The 21,941-nt window shown below is 38.7% G+C and overlaps 1 protein-coding gene and 1 non-coding gene across 10 annotated transcripts in view; one reads left to right on the top strand and one right to left on the bottom strand.

Annotated features, from left to right (window-relative positions):
• Positions 1-21,941, top strand: part of PPP6R3 (protein phosphatase 6 regulatory subunit 3) — a 145,199-nt gene that overhangs the window by 36,345 nt on the left and 86,913 nt on the right. For 7 of the 9 annotated variants that reach the window (XM_069471733.1, XM_069471734.1, XM_069471732.1 and 4 more), the window contains exon 1: positions 7,553-7,698. The exons of the other annotated variants lie outside the window; for them this stretch is intronic. The gene's annotated coding sequence lies outside the window, so the exon portion shown is untranslated. Of the gene's footprint in view, positions 1-7,552; positions 7,699-21,941 lie in introns of those variants that run through there. 9 annotated transcript variants of the gene reach the window in all.
• LOC138385570 (U7 small nuclear RNA) lies at positions 4,999-5,060 on the bottom strand. The gene has a single exon (XR_011233793.1). It is a non-coding gene; the product is annotated as a U7 small nuclear RNA (small nuclear RNA).

The raw sequence follows: 21,941 nt of genomic DNA, 5'->3' as shown, positions 1-21,941 counted from the left end.
TGTGGACTGAGAGTTTAACTATCTGCTTCCCTGCTTTTGAGGCCTTTGGACTTGGGCTAAGCCACAGTACTGGCATCCCAGGGTCTCCAGCTTGCAGGTGGCCTGTTGTGGGACTTCACAGTCACCATAATTGTGTGAGCCAATTCCCCCGATCAATCCCTTCTCGTAGATCTATATATATATCTTACTGGTTCTCTCTCTCTCTCGAGAACCCTAATACAGATTTTGTTATTGAGGAAGCCGAATATCATTCCTTCTTACTGTGTTGCTTAGAACACAATGGAAGAGATCTGTGAAGTTGTTGCCTTGCATCAGTTAATTGTATGAGGCTACTTAATGGTGAAAGATAAAAATTTAAAAGCTAATTATTGGTGCTGTGAAAGCAGAGGTTGCTTAATTATAAGAACTGAGCAACAACCAGACTTTCAAATGAACACCATATACTTACAAAATGTAGGCCACAACCACTTTCCAAATACAAGGGCAGCAAATGTTTCAAAGATACAGAAGTGAAAGCACAGGTGAAAAATACAAGAAATCCCTCCTACCAAATTATTTAATTACATACAACTTCTAGCCCTTCAGACACAGTGCCAGTTCGTTATGCTATGTATTTCGTCTTTGAAGCACTTCCAATACTGGAGGTGTAAATTGTGTATAGACTTTTAGAGAGTCCTAATTCATTTTATGCATTTTTTTTTTTTTTGCAAATTTGACTCCACGAAAGTGCATTATCACAGTGTTGACTTTGTGTATAAGCATTGTGCATGTAAATATGTTAAAATTTCCTCAATAAGTGGAAGAGATGTACTTTTTGTACATATGTGTTTGTGAAAGATAAAATTTATCAAGATTTCAGCTCTTTGAGCAACTGCACACACAGTGGTGACCCATTATCAATTTTGATCTCTTCAAAAGACTTAGGTTGTCTATCACAGAATTTCAGATGACCACAGTTATAAAGCTGGGTGCACACAGTTACCAAGCATAGTGATAAGAGTTTATACATTTCACTTTTTGACCTATTTCTTTATGAGTATGGTTTGTCTACTCATAACTGTTATACCTGTGTGACTATTGTTAGGATACCTGAGTATTTATACTTGCAAAAATACGTATGTTATGTTATTGCCTATTTTGTTGTATGAAGTATTCTGTTGTGTTTTTACATGTTTATCAAATCCCCTTGAAAAATGTAAATAAATGTCTTTTAAAGAATTTTTAAAATTATGTTTTCCAGAATTATATTTTTGGGATTTTGGTCTTTCAGGATTTCAATATTTGGGACTATGGCATTCAGGATTGTGTATTTTGGGATTATGGCCCAAACCGCATCACATGGCCTTTCCTTGGGTGTGTGTGCGCAAAGAGAGCAACCTCTGTGCTGTCCCCTATAAGGACACTAATCTGTCATTTCAAGGCCTCACCCTACGACCACATTTAACTTTAATTACTTTTCTTCTGAATACAGTCACGCTGAATGGTGAGGTGTCACAGACATTCAGTCCATTATACCTTCCTTGAGAATTCTTTAGGCATTGCCTCATCATTTTTTTTTTTTTGTGGCAAGATACATACAAAATTTACCATTTTAGTCATTTTTAAGTGTACGTACAATTCAGTGGTATTAAGTACATTCACAATGTTACACAACCATCAACGCTATCCATCTCCAGAACTCTTTTTATTGTATAAAACTGAAACTCCATATCTATTAAACAATTCTCCATTCTCCCCCTCTCCCCAGCCCCTGGTGACCACTATTCTACTTTCCCTCTGATTTTATCTATTCTGAGTATATTAAGGGGAGTCACGCAGTCTTTTGTCTTTATCAAAAGACATTTTTGTCTGTTTTATGACTGGCTTATTTCACTTAGTATATATTTAAGATTCATCTATGTTGTTGCATATGTCAGAATTTCCTTCTTTTTAAGGCTGAATAATATTCCATTGTATGTAGAGGTTAAGCATCCTCAATTCGAAAATCCAAAATCCAAAATTCTCCAAAATCTGAGAGTAAAGCACTGACTTGATACCACAAGTGAAAATTCCACACCTAACCTCAGGAAATGTGTTGAAGTTTATTAAACAATAACACAATTTATTAAAAATATTATATAAAACTGTCAGGCTATGTGTATAAGGTATATATTAAACATAAATGAATTTCATGTTTACTCGAGTTCTATCCCCAAGATATCTCATTATGTTTATGTACATATTCCAAAATCTGAAAATATTCAAAATCTGAAACACATCTGGGACAAACATTTCAAATAGGGAATACTCAACCTGCACCACATCTCACTTATCCATTCATCTGTTGAAGGACACTTGGGTTGCTTCCATGTTGTAGCTATGTGAATAATGCTGCTACAAGCATGAGTGTACAGATATCTCTTGGAGACCCTGCTTTCAGTCCTTTTGCGTATAGACCCAGAAGTGGAATTCTGGATCATATGGAAATTATATTTTTAATTTTTTTGAGGAACCAACATTTTGTTTTCCATAGTGGCAGTACCATTTTATATTCCTACCAGTAGTACAGAAGGGTTCCAGTTTCTCTGCATCCTCATTGACTCTTTATTTCTGTTTTGTTTTTTTTTTTTTTCGGTAGTAGCCATCCTAATGTGTTGCTTTGTTTTTTTCCTGTTTTGCTCTTGAGAAATCTGAAACTATTCAGATTTTTGATCCTTTGTAGAAGATCTGGGCTTTTCTTTGTGCCCGGGGTCATAAAATTTCACAGTCATCTTCCTTGGTCTAGGTCTATTTTCAGGGATGTTTTGGAGAATTATTTCTCTGATTTCCTCCCTTCTGTTTTCTTCTCTCTCTTTCTCTTTTTTAAACCCCATTACTTGGATGTTGGATGTTCCATTTTGGAATTCCAATTTTCTTTTCTCTCATTTTTTGAGTTTTTCCCCCTCTACTTTATCTTCCAACCTTTCTGTTCAGCTTTTAATTTCTGCTGTGAAAGTAAATTTAATTTCCAAGTTCTTTTTATTCCGTGTCCCCTTTAAACAGTATCCTTTTTTATTTAATGGATGCATTTTTATATCAATTATTACTTTTTATGTTCTCTTTTTCTTTGTATAGTCTTTTTCCTCCAACTTGCATTTTTGTGTTTGCTTTGCTACTACTTATGACAGAGCCTTTCTGGAGGTGTCTAGTAATCCTTGGTTTTTGTTCATATTTAAAAGGGATACACAACATATAGAGTTGCGTCACATGAAATTGACATCCTTTTCCAGCTTTTTCCACTATCAGAGGGCAGGAGGAGTGACACCGCAGTATCTGTGACCATACTTACCTCTCATATCTTCATTTCTAAATACCATCCCCTACTAAGAGGAACCAGGACTCCTTGGAGAAACAGCTGATTTCAAAGATGAGGCAGAGAATGCACAAGCTAAGTCTGGAACATGTTAAGGGAGGAAATAAGGAAGTGCTCAAAAATTATGGCAAGCATACAAAAGTGTGCTTGAAGGGGCTCCCACTGGCCAAATCTGGGGCCATTTGAACATCGGAATGAAAAATGATGTTAATAAGAATCTGTGAATCCATGCTAATAATGAATTATGGAAAGAAAAGATGAATAGGGGAAGGGAACATTGCTTATTGAAGTTAGAATGCCATCAAATGCAGAAGGAACAGTAGAACTACAAAAACCTTGTTAGTTTATAACTGAATATCAATTGATTCAGATAAGAATTGCCAGTGGGCACTAAAACTATTGGGTGAATGTTTTAAGAACATAGTCTCTTTAAGTATCTTCCCAGAGATTACTTACTAATTAACTTACTAATTAATTGCTAAGGGAAAATGGTCACTTTACAGTAAAGAAATCTGGCACATGTTATCTTAACCAAGTAATCAAAATTGTTACCAGTAATGGAACAAATTGACATCATCTTGTCTCTTAACGTAATGCTCTAGAAAAAAACATTTATGTAGTATTCCCGCCAGAAATGCATAACCTGTATTCTTTAAGGATGCCAGTGAAATGGAAGATAAAAAATGCTGAAGAACTGTTTCAGATGAGAGGAAATTAAGGAGAAATTGACAGTAGATATGATACATGATCCTGGGCAGAAGGAAAGGAGGATTGCCATGAAGGACATTATAGAGCAGTTGGTGGAATTGGAGTATGAACTGTGTAGTCCTTATATGATATGTTAAACTCCTGATTGTGACATGTGTACCGTGATAAGGGAATAATACCTTGCTCTTACAAAACACTGGAGCATTTCAGAGTAGAGGGATGTGATGGCTGCAGTCACTCTCAAATGTTTAGGTCGGTAGGACGTACAAGGAAAGGGGGTGGTAAAGCAGAAATGGCACAGTGATGTCAGTTGGTGAATCCAGGTCGTTTCTTGTACTGCTCTTGCAAAGTTCTGCAAGTTTAAAATGAAGACTTGTTTTAGAGGTTGGAGTGAGAGTGACTGATTGAAAGCTCCATTCTTTTATGGGTCTCATTGGCTGTAAACATTACAGCATTGACTAGTTGAACTCCTTTGGTTGGAGGGCCTCCAGTGTGTTTTCAGGTCTTTTTTGTCAAGGTTAGCTCACTGAAAAGGCACCTTGAGTGTTCAGTCTGGAGAGTAAAGGTCTTTCCTGCTGACAGGAAATGAAGAAGTCCAATAGGGGAATCTGGCTGGGGGTTGGATGGAGGGTGAGCGATGTGTCACAGGTAGGTGGATGCCTGTGTCCGGCATTCATTTTGCAATTCACACAGTCCCTCTTTTTTCAGCATGGCAATCCCATCCCCAGCTGTGCTTTGCTGGAGTGTCCCTGTGCAGAGCCTACTGTCTTAGCCAACAGTTATCTGCTGGTGTGGGAAGGGGCAAGAGAGGGTGACATTTGGGGGTCTAAGTGTTCATTAGATAACTTTTAATCAGTATTCTTTCTGTTCCGGCACCTCTTCAGTTTTATTGTCGTCTTCTGATCCTGTGGATTGTTCTTTTTTAAAAAAGAAATCAAAACCAGTCTTTTTTTTGCATGAGGGGTTTTCCAGTAAAAATGAGAAAACCTGCTAGACAAATTCTAAAAGAGCTGTAACACTAGAAACAGTCCTTTCACTGTAGTTTTAGAGGCATTTCAGTGTATGTTTGTTATACACTCTTTTACCTAGAAGTCCCAACGCTGTCCTTGCGCACCGTTCCATTCTGTGTTCCATCTTTTGATCTTGTTTTTCATATTCTTAAATTTTTTTTTTTTTTTTTTTTTTGAAATGGCATTTTGCTCTCTGGCCCAGGCTGGAATGCAGTGGCACCATCATGGCTTACTGCAGCCTCAAACTGCTGGGCCTACGTGATCCTCCCACCACGGTCTATCCCTAGTAGCTGGGGCCACAGGTGCACATCATCATACCTGGCTAATTTTTTTCATTCTTTTGGAGATGAGATCTCTCTGTGTTGTGCAGGCTGGTCGCAATCAAACTCCTGACCTCAAGTGATCCTCCCACCTCAGCCTCTCGAGTAACTGGGATTACAGGTGTGAGCCACCATACCTCATATTCTTACACTTTAGAATAACCAATGTCAGTAATAGCATCTTAGCATCTATAATATAGACCCAGTCTTTCCCTTGATTAGTCTAAAGTGAAAAAACTATAAGCAGTTAAACAAAGACCCTTTTCCAGAAAGTGGGTTGTATCTCAGTGTACTTACTGCAGTTTTGGTAAGCAGCTGGATTCACAATGCTGTGAATATGTTTGATAGCTGTGTTTTCTTTTGGCATTACTGAATGGAAGTGTGAAGCATAGTGTTGGTAAACTCTTCTGGGAGCCTGTGATTGGACCAGCCTGTAAGTGGGTACAGTGGGTGGTATGAGAAATAATTGCAGATTGGCTTTGGGGATCCTGAGACCACTCAAATTTAAATGCCAGATTTTGTATGTATGTACATTTTTGGGAAGTATATAACATTGTTGGATTGTTAAAAGGATTCTTAAAAGGATCTGGAACCCTAATACAGAATGAATGTGATGGGGCTGGACTTACCTGTGACGTTTAGTAATGCAGTTTTTACACTAGTGTGTTAGTGTCTAAGGACTCTAGCAACACATACTGTTGCTAGATCTGTTCTTATGATGTTAAGCAAAAAATTTAGATGATCAACTATACCTTTTCAAGTGTATGTTCAAAAAGTACTTAACAATCTTGTGTAATCCTAACTACTAGGGAGGCTGGGGGTGGGGGGTGGGGATCATTTGAGCCCAGGAGTTTGGGATGCAGTGAGCCATGATTGCACCACTGCACTCCAGCCTGAGTGAAAGAGCAAGACCCCCATCTCTAAAAAAAATTTTAAAAAGCACTTAACTGGTAAAATGTTTTATTTTAGAAATAAATATGCTCTCTTTCATTTTCACCGAGGTTTGTCACTGTTGTGTTTGTTAATTAATTTTTTTAGATTAACAAATGTTTACCATTGTTTTTGTTATCTTACTGGAGGGAAAATGTCAAGATCACAATGCAGAATGTTTCATGGAAGAAAGGCATTAGATGAACACTTTTTTTTTTTTTTTTGGAGATGCCTTATAGACTACATTCTTAAGGGATTTCTAATTAGTACAATGTCCACAGTTTGAGTCTTTTTCTGCAGTGTTATATATGAAGTGCCTTGGAAGACAATTTTATATTCCTTTCATGTGCAGCATTTGGTTAATTGACATTAGAGACTGAATTTGGCTACAGCTAGAATTTCAGTGACCTTAGTGTTCTACTCACATTTCTTGATAACAATTATGATTGTTAGGCCGGGCGCGGTGGCTCACGCCTGTAATCCTAGCACTCTGGGAGGCCGAGGCGGGTGGATCGCTAAAGGTCAGGAGTTCGAGACCAGCCTGAGCAAGAGCGAGACCTCGTCTCTACTAAAAATAGAAAGAAGTTATCTGGCCAACTAAAATATATATAGAAAAAAAAAATTAGCCGGGCATGGTGGCACATGCCTGTAGTCCCAGCTACTCGGGAGGCTGAGGCAGTAGGATTGCTTAAGCCCAGGAGTTTGAGGTTGCTGTAAGCTAGGCTGACGCCACGGCACTCACTCTAGCCCGGGCAGCAAAGCGACACTCTGTCTCAAAAAAAAAAAAAAAAAAAAAAAAACAATTATGATTGTTAAAGGTATTACATGGGCTACCTAGGGGCATTTAAAGGAAGGAACTTTTTGAAATTTTTTTTAGTATTTTAAAGTATGGTGTATTTATAGTCAACTCTGTGTTGGAAAAGAATATTATTGATGTTTTCATAAGGTAAAGTTAAGAATATGTATTCTTCTTGACTCATTGATAGTGCTATTATGGTGTCTATATTTATTTCTGAGTTATTATTTAGTGTAGGATAAAAGCTGAGGTAGAGGGATGACAGTGCCTTTTTTCCTGTGTTCACTTAGAAAAATTTCAATTAACTAGGACTTTTGAGTTCTCTGAGGTATAGTTCTGTGTGAATCTTCACCCTGAATCATTCATTATCTTTTAATGGCAACTGTCATCAAACCAAAAACCAAAAGAGAACTTATATGATTTTGTGCTTTTTTTTTTTTTTTTTTTACTAGGAAAGCTTCTGTTTCATATCCACATCCCACTTTTTCCTGCTAATCTGCTAATGCAGTAAATTGGAAGAAACTGTTACCAGGATAACTTGTAATGGGCAAGGAGCCACAAAGAAGAAAACATTTCTTTTAATTTTAAAACTTGGTTTGAAAGGTAAGACCATTATGATTATCAGGAGTTACATCTGTGAGTTCCATCAAGGAAAGCAGTGTTGTGTTGGAAGACTCTGGAGTCTTGGCGGCGAACCAGGTCTAGGCCAGTCTCTTGGAGCTAGGTGCAATACATTTCTGTGCTCTGTGTTATTTTAAGAAATTTAAATAACAGCCTCTGTAGTCTGCTTTTGTATATCGCAATCTTGCAGAACTCAGGGGATTCCCAATTTCCAGAGGGGTATTGAGCTGGGCATCGTGGATAGCCAGGCCTAGCAAGCCGAAGTAGTAGCACGCAGAGAAAGACTGCTAGTAGAGACTTATGACCCAGGCTGCTGCTTCTAGGTCACCTGGCTCTGTGTGTGTGTGTTTGTGATTGTTTAGGATATTTAGCCATAGGATATTTAGCTTCTATTATAGTAGCCACCTCTCTCTTTTTGAGTCCTAATTGCTGTCACTTTGGAACGCTTTAGTGGAACTTTTTATTAAAGATCGGAGATTGACTTTGTATACTTGTTTTTTAGCTCAGTTGGCACTTAATATGAAGTGGCAGATTAGGGCCTTTTTGGGAACATACAGACACACTTAATCCAATTTCATTTGTTCCATTGTTTCTCTAGAGGGTGGGCAAATACCATTTAATCATCCACCTTTCTGAACTGGTGCTAGTTCCAAGAGTTGAAGTTTTAGTCCCTTTTTGCCATGTTTTCATTTCAACCTGATGATCATTCAGATATTTACCAAGGCCTATTGGATCTACCCTCATAGTGACTCTTGCAGCTGTCTTTTTCTTTCCGTTTCCACTGCTGTGAAGCTAGGTCAGGCTTTGTTACCTCTGGAGATACTCTGGTTGCTTTGCTGTAATGGGTCTCTGTTTCCAATCCCCAGGTGGCTCTTTCCCAGGCATCTAAAATATTACTTTGCTTATGACCTCCCCCTACACGCAGCCCCTCAAGAATGATCCTACTCAACCTTTGGCAGTTCCCCTTGTGTTTGCTGGTAGGGACCTCTGGTGCTCGCCCCAGTCGTCAGGTTCCTGTATAAATCTTCTAATTTCTGCAGCTTTATCTCCATGTTATTCTCCTGCATGAATCCTACGTGGAGAATTCCCTCTAAGTGTTCATTCACCTCTTGGTGAACAAAACATGCAGTTTTATTATTGTTCTGTGTATTTGATTTCACATCTTCTGGGGCTTGGCTTTCTTCCTACCTTTTTTGTCAATCATTTTGGATTGTTCCAGTTCCCTTGTGGGTCACTCCTTTGTGAATGTTCAGAGTAAGTATCTAAGTAAATTATTTTAGGATTTTTTTTTTCTCTTTAACTAGATTTTAAATATTTTGTGAGCAAGTAGTTTTAACTTCTTTATATCTTTAGTAATTTTTACATAATATAAGTATCATTAGTTGTTCGGTGATAGAAGTTAAAATATCAAGCATTTCTCAGGATAAAATATTTTTGAGACTTTCTTTCTCCGTGTCTCTCTCTTCTTTGTTTTGTTTTTCTTTGCTGACAGAGGTTCTTAGCGTTAGCAGCTTATAGAATAATTCCTTACCTTTACTATTGTTCTTTTTTCTTTTACTCATCTCTGCTCCTTGGCATGCTGTCCCACATTAAAACGGATGAACTCTTCTCTTAAGAAGTTACGTAGTATTCTCTGGGAGTCCTAGAATCAATGCCAGGTTACGAAGGGTTCCTGGAGAGGAACAGGACTATATGGATATAGGGCACTTTAGACCAGGAATTGTCAAACAGAGCTTTTATTGCAAAGGGCTAGATAGTACATATTTTAGATTTTACGGGCCAAGAGGCAAAAAAGGATATTGTGAAGATATATAACAAGAGAGAAAACAAATTTTCACAGACTTGGTTATTGATGACACTCAAAACATAATAATTGAGGCCGGGCGCGATGGCTCACGCCTGTAATCCTAGCACTCTGGGAGGCCGAGGTGGGCGGATCGTTTGAGCTCAGGAGTTCGAGACCAGCCTGAGCAAGAGCGAGACCCCATCTCTACTAAAAATAGAAAGAAATTATATGGACAGCTAAAAATATATATAGAAAAAATTAGCCGGGCATGGTGGTGCATGCTTGTAGTCCCAGCTACTCAGGAGGCTGAGACAGGAGGATCGCTTGAGCTCAGGAGTTTGAGGTTGCTATGAGCTAGGCTGACGCCACGGTATTCACTCTAGCCTGGGCAACAGAGTGAGACCCTGTCTCAAAAAAAAAAAATAATAATAATAATAATTGAGTTCAATTTTCTATAATATCTACTAATGTGAAGACTGAAATTCTTTTTCTGGGGGTGGGATAACATTTCATCTAATTGATGTTCAAAATTAGAGTTATCCTCTCATCAAAATCTATTGCAAATGTACATGTAATCTAGTAATATTAATCTGCAATGAGATTTTATATATTTCATCTTGGAAAATATCTTTTTATACAGATGGGTACTCCCACATTCTGTATCGGTCCCCAAGCATATGACTTTAGTTGAGTATATTCATTACCTGGAAGGCATATATAGAATTCTCTTAGATTCTTTCCTTGATATTTGCATGTCATTACATAGTAAATTAATCATTACCAGTTGAAAATTAGATGAAAGCTCCTCAATTACACAACGAAATTGATTTTGAAACAGGGAAATTTACTTTGCTCTTGCATCAAGGTCCGAAAAATGCAATTTAACTGTAGTTTGAGCTTAGAAAATATATCCACTACAAATTTGTATGGAACTGGGAATCTTATTTTTAATAGGAGGTATATGAAGCAGCTTGACTTTCCTTATAAGCCAAAGCTGTTGAAATGACGTTACATGTCAGCACTATTTTGCCTTGTAATTTTAGGATGAAGTCATTAACAAACATTGAGACTTCAGCAAAGGCAAATTTCCATAGCCATCCGGTGTTCATTAACTGTGGCTGAGGGTTGTAGTTGTTCAGAAAAATTTCAGTCTTGACCCTGAGCTCAAAAAAAGTCACAATAAAGCTTTACCACCTCAAGCCCCTGTGTGATAGAGCAAGTCAGTATGGTTAAATTCACAAAAATGAATGAAGTTTACTCTTGGTGCTACTGGTTCAGTGACACATGATGGATTAAAAATGTCTATCCAAATGCCTGTTGATGATTAATAGAATAACTCTAATCTTTAAGCACCTTAAATTTTTTCAAGTTTGTAAGTTTGTCCAACTAAGCCTTTTTCTGCTCTCTACATTAATTTTTTCACAATCAGTTATAGCATGTCATAGCAGATTCTATCTTAGGTTTTCTTTTCTCAACTTTGAAAATATTCTCTGTGTTGTTCTTTCACAAAGACTGTTGATAGATGCTAAAAAGTCAAACAGTATCACAAGGTTTGTAACAAAAAAATAACAATCAACTGTTCTATCTTTCCTATCCCTAAATTACTCACTTGGGACTGCTACCTTCATCTCTTGGCTGCTTTCTCATATTTAATTCCACATTTCTAAATAATACGCTTATGTATAGCTGTTCCTAATCTATTCGGCTTCTATCTATGAAGAAGAGGTTTTAGCTTTCTATGGTATCTCCTGCCCTCCTCCATCTTCCAACATAGTTAAAGCACAACTTGTGAATAAAATCAGTATTAAAGGTATATATATTTTGATTAATTATTCCCTTTATCTCTGACTTATTTAATATGTATATTTTGGTTAATTATTCTCTAAATCTCTAACTTACTTAAAAAATTCTTCTCGTTGTGATCAGATACATTTTTCAGTCTGTCAGCACTGTCTCCTTGGATACATCCTTTCCAGAATCCTCTGTCTCATGCTGATGATGAGACATGCTTGGGTTGGTTGCTTTTGACCTCTGTGGCTGCTGGTGTTTCTTCTTACCTTTCTTCTGGGGAGTCATCTGCTTCTTGGAGTCTTGGATTTCTGGTTTCAATGTATTGTCATGTTTTGGTGAAGCACATTCTCTAGTAGCTTCCTGAGAAAGTGTGAATAAAACTTTCAGATCTTCCATGTCTGAAAATGTTCTTTTCTAGAATTGCTGTTGAGGAAGCTGGTGTCATTCTGAGTTCCAGTCCTTTTTATGTGTTGTTTTTGTGACAGCACCCCCTCCTCCACAAAGTTTAGATACTTATTTTCTCTCTGCTCTCATGGAATTTCACCAGTGCCTGAGAGGATCTGTCTCCCACTCATTGTGATGGCCTGTGCAGGCCCTAAGGAGAGCCACATTTGTTAAGCTCTGGGAAAATTTCTTTTTTCTGTTCCTCTACCCGCTTACCGTTTTGTTGTTGTTGGTTGGCCAGGAGGGAGGATGGTAGATTATAATATGTTCTTCTCAAACTTTTTTAATTTAAATATTGGACTTCGCAAACTGTTTCTCCTTTTTTTTTTTTTTCGTCTTTTCATGAATTTGTTGGCGTTCTTGGCTGTTGTTTCGTTTTCTTTGTCCTTTATTTTGTTGTGTTACTAGAGTTTCTGGAGGGTGGAGAATTGCGTGGGATTCAGCCCACTGAGCATCTGGAAGGTTGCATAATCATTTCTATTTTCTCATTGAGGCTCCATGGCCCAATTGTAGCATGAATCGTACCTTTTATATCCAATGGACTTTGAGAAGAGATACATAAAACAGCATGGTGATCATTTTGTACAGCCTTCCTCTCCAGAACAGAAACTCCTTCTGTCCTCTTAGAAAATCATCCAAGCCTTGCCAGAGCACGTTCAACCAAGGGGTCTCACATGCAGTCACAGCCCTAATATTTAACAAGTTCCTGCTCCTACTGCTCACAAATAATCTGTACTTCTCACTTACTGGTTCTCATTTTATCCTTGGGTGCTATACAAGACAGGTCTTACACATGGTAGTATAAAATAACTCCAAGATACTCAAAGCTAATTACTTTATCCCCCAAATGGCAAGTCTTTCTGTCACCCTGGTTATCTATTTGGATGCCCTGTGGTTGGCAGTCTCTTCATTTTCCCTCGGAACAGGGTATGGTATTGCCTGGCATGGTGTGGCATTATCCAGTGTGTTGTGATCTGCTCAGGGCAAGATACAGTGGGATTAGTATCTCCCTTGGTCCTAGACATGATACATCTATTACTATGTTTTGAGATGACTTTGCTTATTAGTCATATCGTAATATAATTTATATTGAACTTATAATCAACTGAAAGCTTTGGACCTTTTTGTTTCTTTTCTCCACTTTAGGAGTTTTCTTATGCCTATTTTTCCCCCATACTGTTTTTCAGTATTTATCTGAAAAGGACTTTGTATTCATTCATGTTAAATAAATTTTTCTTGGATCATCATGTCCAACAGTGTGAATGCTGACTCTCATCTTGCATTAGCTTTCCCTCCTAGCTTTGTGTTCTTTGTGCATTTGGACAAGCCTGTGACATCCCATGAATCAACACTGACAGTGCCACTGGCCACAAGAGCTGAGCTCCTCCAGAGCTACCACCAGTGTTCTTTAGGCTGGGCTGCCCAGCCACCTTGTCTGCAACTTGATTCTCCACCCTGTGCATAGAGAGGCATGGTTCCTGGTTCCTATTCCTTGTCTTGAGAGCCATTGAATTATAGGCTGACCTGCTGCTGTTGCTCTCTGCAAGTTAGGTACATGCATAGGCCAGCCGAGGACTGGGTTGTGCTCTTGATTACTGCTGCTCTGACCAGGAAGAGCACACATGTTGGAGCTAGTCAGACCTAGGTTTCAGTCCCTATTCTGGCTAGCATATTTACTAGCTCTGGTATTTGGTAGGTCATCTGACCGCTCAGAGTCTTAAATCTGCAAAATGAAGGGTTGTGAAGTATCTAAATGTATCTAAAAGGAAGCCCAGAGTCTAGCAGTATGGTTAATAATTGGGAGCTGTTATTAATCATAATCATGTTTCCACCTTTAATAGAAAGTTGCAATGTCAAGACAGTTAGTATTACTGTGGAATGGCTAGAGGAGATTGAAGATTGTTTTTCATAAGCAGCTGTAAAGACCATTCTACACTGAGCTTTTATTCCTAAGCTGTCTCAGTAGTCTAGAATCTACTTTAACTTTTCTTACCTATTAGGTTGCATACTGTAAAACATTTACAAAAGAAAACACTTTCCTGAAGGTTAACAATTTATTACTGCTATTCTAGGGACTATGGAGATAGCCCTGAATACTTAATGATTATACAGTCTGATCAAAGTTTGCTAGGCAAGGAAGATTGAAGATAATAGCTAAATCTTAAAAAGGGGAGGCTCTTTAAAGATTTTTGTGACCAAGGTGTCAATTCTGTTTTATTTTATAGAATTGGTTATAATTACAAAATACACTTCATAGTTAGCTCATTTCTTAATCTGGAGGCTACTACTTTTTGACCATTTTCCAAAAGGGTCTCAATATGTTCTAGAATTTCTGCTTGATTAAGAAAGACTGTCTTGGGCATCTTGTCTGTAAAAGATAGATGAATAATAAAGTGACCACTGTCGCTTGCTTCAAGTTGGGTTACTCTTAAACTGCATATGACACGGTTTCACTTAGTGAAAACTTCAGTGAGTTGGATTTTCCAAGTCTTCTTTCTTTCCACAACATGTTAGTATAGAATTTCCGTTCTGGAATTCCTTATTTGCTCAGGATCACCCTTCCTCCCCATAGTTTCAGAAACTTGGAAACTTTTTTGTGTTATTGCAAATAATAGCCATGCTGATCATAACCATGTTTCTTCTCGTTCTCCAGTTACAAATCACTTCTTTTCTGATATTTGACTCATATTTGGTTGACTTTTGGGGTCCTGCCTGATTTCACAGATTTGGAGAATCTTGGATGCTGCAGTTGGAAAACCTTTCTAGGGCCCATAAGAATTTGCTGATTTGCCTTTGACTTTTATCATACTCTCTTACCTATGTTCACACACTCTCCCTTTCAGCACATGCTTGCGCGCACGCACACACACACACACACACACACACACAATAGGCACCTAGATTCAGCGGCGTGTTCCTTGCCTTTGTTCCTTTGATCTCTTAACAAGGCTCCTGGCAAAAACCTGACTACCATTGTGCCGTCCTCATTACTTGCCTTTCCCCTAAGTCTCACTTAAAAAAAAAAATAAAACAAAAAAACTTGTCCTTAGTGTAAATCACTCATGCTTTGCATATACTTGCACTGAAGTTTTTGGAAGTGTGGAAAATAGGCACAGAAATTCATGTGCATTCAAGTTTTCGTAATGAGAATTTGTAGAGGAACATGTTACTATAATTGCTTTAATTTGTCTAGTTGACAAAAGTAAGGCTGGATTTTTCTTGGGTGGCGGTTAACTCTGTTTTTTTTTTTTTTTGAGACAGAGTCTCACTTTCTTGCCCAGGCTAGAGTACCGTGGCATCAGCCTAGCTCACAGCAACCTCACACTCCTGGGCTCAAGCAATCCTCCTGCCTCAGCTTCTTGGGTAGCTGGGACTACAGGCACGTGCCACCATGCCCAGCTAATTTTTTCTATTTTTAGTTGTTTGGCTAATTTCTTTCCATTTTTAGTAGAGACAGGGTCTCACTCTTGCTCAGGCTGGTCTTGAACTCCTGAGCTCAAGCAAGCCTCCCACCTCAGCCTCCCAGAATGCTAGGATTACAGGCGTGAGCCACCGTGCCCGGCCAGTGGTTGACTTTTTAAACATAAAAGCGAAGTTCATGATAAGATTGTACCTCTTGCCTTGCTCTCAGCATCTTAGCAGTGTATTTGGAGTTAGCCTAGGGTCTTTGTAGGCATTTGCTTTCTGAGCGTTATTTCCCAGGCAGCTCAGAATTCCAATGGCAAGCTATAAATTTGTATCATTTTATACCAAAGTACAGCTCAGGAATGAAGAAAAAGTGAAAATTAGACTTTGAGGAGGCAGAATTTTGGTTGACATTGGAGGATGAATGGTAATTTAGTATGAAATCTCTTCGGGGATACCTTGGTTTTTGAAGTAGAGGCCATTGCAGGGCTTCACCATCTTCTCTCAGTCAGTCGCTCTTTTATTAGGCTCATCCCTCTCCAGCCCATCTTTCATTGTTGACAGTTACATACTTACACTGAAGATCTGTTCATGCAGACTTCTGTGTTTGTCTTAGCATGATGGACGGTGCCTGCGAAGCCCCACCTCAGTGGTCTTAACTGTCATCCACTCCTTTCTCTGTTCCACATTTAAGTCTAATTCAAACACTTGGCAGTACCCAGACAGGTTTGTCTTCTTTCTTCTCTTCACTTTTGTAGGAATACAAACTCTGCAGCACGTGTTCTTGCCACAGCTTCAGTGTCATCTACTCTGTCCTGCTTCCCCGTCTACTTCTATTCAGAATTAATTGTTTTTATATGTTATTAATCTCTACCATACTTTAATGTACATTTCTCTCAATTAAAACTCACTGGTTCTATCCTTGCTTCTGCAACAAGCATGTATTGTGCGTTCATGTACAGCCCTCGGAGATTTGGCGTTATATTGCTGGCTTAATCCTACTACCTTCCCAAAGGCTTTCTCTTTTGTCATCAGTACCTTCTCCCTGGCATGAATTTCCTGAAGCTACTGGGTCTTCCTGTCCTCTGTGCTTTCATGCAGGTGTCTCCTAGACTGGAATACATTTTGCTTCTCCATCAGCTACTAAATCCTACCTATCTTTTGAGGCCTAGCTTAGGCTTCATGTATAATGAAGTCTTTTCTGTTCAGGCTGTCCTCCCTCGAGATCCCTTTCTATGGAACAAAGTTGGAATTTTTATGCCTTTCTTTCTCTGTTCTCAATTTTATTGTGTTTTTCAAGGCACTAGGGACCTTCTGTCGTTACTCCTGTATTCCTTAGTGTAATGCGTATTCATGTTTTAAAAGTGCCACTGGTTGATTAATATAGCACATATTAAATGGACCTGATTAATTTATTTACTGCTCTCAAGGAAAAGCTGAAATGTCAAAGAAGTTACAAATAAAAACTAGAAAAAATTCTAGAACAGCTGAGTAGTAGAAAGTTGACTGCTTTTGACACCTTTGGAAGAAGCAGTTGCAGAGCAAATACAGTGAAACTGGCTCCAAGTTTGTATTGCCATCCGTCTTCTCTAAAGAAATACATTGTTCTCTAATAGGCACTCTGATATTTGATTTAATTAGGTGGAATGTGCCTTTATGAAATTGAGGCCTTACCTCAAGAATGGAGAAGTAGCTACTGGGTGAACTTTCTAGTTCGGTGGTCTTTTTCCTTAGTGCTTAGTGAGAACTGCATTCAGAGGCCTATGCTTTTTACTGCTTCATATTTGTTGTTCCTGCTGCTTCTTGTGAAAGTTACATTTCCCTAGGCATTGAGCTTTGCTGACGGGAAGAGTTTATCATAAACTCACAGCACTGAGAGGTAACCTCCCATTGGACTGACTCTGCATTCTCCTATTTATAGATACTTTCCTCCCTGTCCCCTTCTTAGTGGCATGCAGCTTTCATCATGCCTGTAAGTAACCACCAAACCCTTGTTGAGCCCAACAATTCCACATTTGGAACTTGTCAGGCACTGCTCAACTGAGGTCCTCATGTGTCCCCACGTATGTGCATCCGAGCCTAGGAAGAAGTCCTGAGACTCCATGCGTCTGGACGCTGCATGAATAGATGAACCAGTAAGAACAGCCTTTCAGCAGCTTGGTTTGTTCAATACATCCTGTTCCCAACCTGCTTGTAAGCTCAGCCAGAGGTTTGTTGTAAATGTGTCCGCTGCTTGAGGAAAAAATAAGTTGTTTTGGGTCTTAAGGGAGGGTGCAAAGACTCCTCAGTTTTCTCCAGGATGAGTGGGGATGTGCTTCTGGGTTTCTTTTCACATTGATCAAATATCATTGTTCCCCAACATTTTTGAGTGGCATAGGCATTTTTCTTCCCCTTAAAATATTTTTTAAATAGCTTAGAAAATGAAATAAATTCTCAGAGACATGCACCTGTTTTTCAGTTTGACTAGTTAAATCTAACCTGTGATAACCCATCTGTGATCCTCCTGATTTATGATCTAGCCCTCTCCATTATTTCAAGATGAAGAATTTGAAAACTTCCTTATTATTGCTATAAATATTTCTAGATATTAGAGACTAAAAAGCAGTTCTAGTTTTCTTGTGATCCACTTTTCTGAGTTGAAGACTGCCCAAGTTGTTGTATTTTAAGAATATACATGATTTCTCCTGCATGTTTATATTTTAAAAGATGGGGAAAATATAGCCGATAACCTCTTTCTACACACTCCACTTTGGCCCTTGTGTGGAAAATGTTAATGATTGACTGTGGCTGTGGAAGGAGGTTGAGGAGCTATTTTAGTACCAAGAGAGAGACTTTGAATGATACTTGTAGTAATGTTATAATTAGAGCTGGGCTGTTTAGTACGGCAGCCACTGGCCACATGTGACTCCTGAGCACTTAAAATGTGGCTAGTCCAAATTGAGAGGTACTGTAAGCGTGAAATACTCAAGGGATTTTGAAGACTTACTTAGTACCAAAAGAAATAATAATATATCCCTATGGAATATATTGAGTTAAATATACTGTTGAATTTGATTCCACCAATTTCTTCTCTCTTTTGTTTTTAATGTGGCTATTAGAAAATTCAAACTTACGTGTGGCTCACTTGGTGTTTCTGTTAGACAGGTCTGACTGGATGATAGGTGGAGCTAGTGTAGTTCTGATAGTTTTAATAGGGAGAGAAGGAGCTTCCCACAGGGGTGGGGAACTTGTGTCCTCAGGATCCTTGAGTGCAGCCTTTTGACTGAATCCAAATTTTATGGAACAATAAAGTTTTCTTTTAATAAAGTTTGGATTTGGTTGAGGGTTTGGGGATCTGGAGGACCACATGTGGCCTTGAGACCGCAGGTTCCCCATCCCTGTGTGCTGAAGGGAGACTTGGGGTGTATAGGAATTTGAATTTGAGTAGTGTATGGTTGCATGCCTTTGTGTAAGATCATGTAGAAATTGTATTTCAAAGATTTCCTCATAGCATGTTTTAAAGAAATAATATTGAAAGTTTGTAACACGTTTTGTTGTCTTAAAGTCTTTCCTGTGTTTTATCTTGGGCAGAAGCTGTTGCTTCTCTTATTTTTGTACTGTTTGTGTTCCGTATGTTTAGGTAACTGCAACTGTTTAAACTAGAAATATTTTATGTATGTTTATTGCAAGTCTGGCATATGATATCAAATATTTATTTCAGATTTGCTATCTTAAGGATTCCAGTGAGGCCGGCTTTAAAATGGTACAGAAAACTGGTTTCATGGATGTTTGACCCGTACAGTCTCATAGGGCTTAGAAACACTTACTTTAATGCTCTGCTATTGCTTTCTTGAAATTCGTCATCATAATCTTTGAATCTTTGAACGTTTTGCCCCAGGCCCAGCCAATCCTGGGTACAGGTGTTCCACAGTTGATAGTGTGTAGAGTGGGGTCTTTGCAGAGTACAGTTTATCCTACTTGGATAGGAAGTTGCTGAATTTAAGCAGAGTGAGTTCATATCAATAGAAGATTTTGGATTTGAAATTCATTTAAGTTCTTGCCATTCCCACAGTTTACTGCTTGTTTGTGGATAGAATCACCAGTAGTTTCTCTCTTCAGAGTTCTAGTAGTTTATCTTTTAGCATGTGTCATTTTTTCTGGGCTTCTATTGGAGAGTAATATAGTATGATATGTTCTGCCTCTGTTGTGCTGAAAGAAAACCCGTTAATACCAACTTGTCCAGAGGAAGTTTCTGAGGTAAATAACATATTCACATGTTTGCACTAGTATGCTTTTCCTGTTTTTCGTGGCTATATGATTATTTTGAATATACTTATTGCAATTTGTGAAGACAGTAAGATGATCCTCTGTTGTTCCTTTATGAATTACAAATGGTTAGCTGTGGTTTAAAATCAGGACATCAGCAGCACCTGGGAACTTGTTAGAGAAGCAGAATCTCAGGTCTGAGCCCTGCTTTACTGAATCGGAATCTGAGACTGTGTTTTAACAAGACTCCTAGGTGATTCCTATGCCCGTGAAAGTTTGGGAAGCACTGCTTTAAAGCTCACCAGTTACATTGTTGGGCATGTTCATTGCACAGTAGCTTCTATTTGCTAAGTGCCCTGCATGTGCCACCTGCTGCACTGGGTCTTTCTTACTGACTTCCCACAGCCAGTCTATTTGGCAAGGATACCGAGGCTGGCTTAGAGAGATGAAGTAGTTTTCCCAAGGCCTCAGAGCTAGCCTGTAGTGGAGCTGGCATTGGAATCAATGTCTGTTAAGATGCTTAATATCCCTTAATAGTTTTTGGAGGCATTGTTTATTTGATGAGAACAAGTGGTGGTAGGTGGTTTACATAAATCATAATTGGCCCCCTATTGAATATATACTAAGATTCTACTAGCAGTTCCTTGGTAAATTCTGTGGGTGGAGCAGTGTTCTTGTCATACCTCTTGCAAATGATGTCACTATCATACTAGTTCCTGTTTCAGAGACAGGATAGTACCTTTTCTTTCAGAGACTATCACTGCTTGACTGCTTTGAAATAATGTTACCGTGCCCCACATTTCACTCCAGGGAAGGCTTTGGTACTGTGAAGGTATTTTAATAATTTCCAAGGGTGTTTAAATTAAAGTGGTTGTTCTTTGATGAATAGACTTAACAAATGGGTCCTTTGGTCCTATTTTGTATGTATAAGATAGCAGTTTGACTTGTCTTGAGTTACAGGGAAAGTAGAGAACAGAGGTTGTCCTTTGGCATCAAGTAACAGGTGACGCTGCAGTGACCTCCCTTAATCTTTAGCCCTTTTTGAGAAAGCACCATTTTGAAACTACTTGATCATTTAACATATAAAACAACTCTAGGATTTTGAAGAAAGATGGAAGGTAGTTTGGTTTTACCAAGTTCTTTGTCTCATTGATTGGTTTACTGGAAGAAATTGTATTTCCTCCTACCCTAAGTCCTATTTAAGTATTTACATGCCACATATATGACAGTGGTCCCATAAAACCATGGAGCTAAAAATTTCCTATCACCTTATGACTGACATGCATGATTAGTTTTTGGAGGGTTTTGTTTTTTTTTTTTTAAATTGTTAATTTTTTAATGAGGGCAGTGACTGAGTATGCATCATTATTTTTTTTTTATTATTTCTTGTACAATGATATGAAATAATATGGGAAATATTCATGATAAATTATTAAGTGAACAATGCAAGTTAAAAACAACAGTTTCATATTTTTTTCCCCACCCCCCCCTTTCCCGAGTCAGCACCTTCAAGTGTTACCACTCCCGAAACGGTGTGCAATGCACTCATTGTGTAGGCATACCCCCCTCCTCTCCCCCCCCCACCTCAGTCTGATGTCCAATTGGTGTCGTTCCCAGATTTGTATTTAGGTGATGTTCAGGGAAACCAATTTTCTGGTGAGTACATGTGATGCTTGTTTTAGTTTTTGGAGGGTTTTTAAAGGTGAGTTTGCTACTTTAGCTAAACTACATCTTGATGGTAGCACAGTGCATTATCTTTTCTATGTTTAGATACACAAATGCTTGCTATTGTGTTATAGTTGCCTACAGGGTTCAGTACGGTAACATGCTGTACAGCTCTGTAGCCCAGGAGCCATAGGCCATACCCTGTAGCCCAGGTATGTATGTAGTAGGCTATACCTTCTAGGTTTGTGTGAGTACACTCTGATGTTTGCACAGTGATGAAATCGCTTAATGACTCGTTTCTCAGAATGTATTCCCCCTATTAAGTGATGCCTGACTGTGTAGTTGAGGTTGTGAATTTTTTTTTTTTTTTTTTTTGAGACAGAGTCTCACTCTGTTGCCCAGGCTAGAGTGAGTGCCGTGGCGTCAGCCTAGCTCACAGCAACCTCAAACTCCTGAGCTCAAGCGATCCTCCTGTCTCAGCCTCCCGAGTAGCTGGGACTACAGGCATGCGCCACCATGCCCGGCTAATTTTTTCTATATATATTTTTAGCTGTCCATATAATTTCTTTCTATTTTTGGTAGAGGTGGGGTCTCGCTCTTGCTCAGGCTGGTCTCGAACTCCTGAGCTCAAGCGATCCTCCCGCCTCAGCCTCCCAGAGTGCTAGGATTACAGGCGTGAGCCACCGCGCCCGGCCGAGGTTGTGAATTTTAAAGTATATTTATGTTCACTAAAAACAAGTTGTTGAAGTTCTCACTCTTCAGGTTTTCTGAGTATTAATTGTTTTTCCTAGTAGTTAATATTTTTAAAAGGCCTCCCTTTTACCTCAAGGTCCTGGGCAGTTGAACTTTGTAATTGTTATTTCATACCTAGCTTCTTTCTACTTCAGAG

This window comes from Eulemur rufifrons, chromosome 6, assembly GCF_041146395.1.
Source record: "Eulemur rufifrons isolate Redbay chromosome 6, OSU_ERuf_1, whole genome shotgun sequence".
NCBI classification, from domain to species: Eukaryota; Metazoa; Chordata; class Mammalia; order Primates; family Lemuridae; genus Eulemur; species Eulemur rufifrons.
This window is presented reverse-complemented; position numbering and strand designations above follow the sequence as displayed.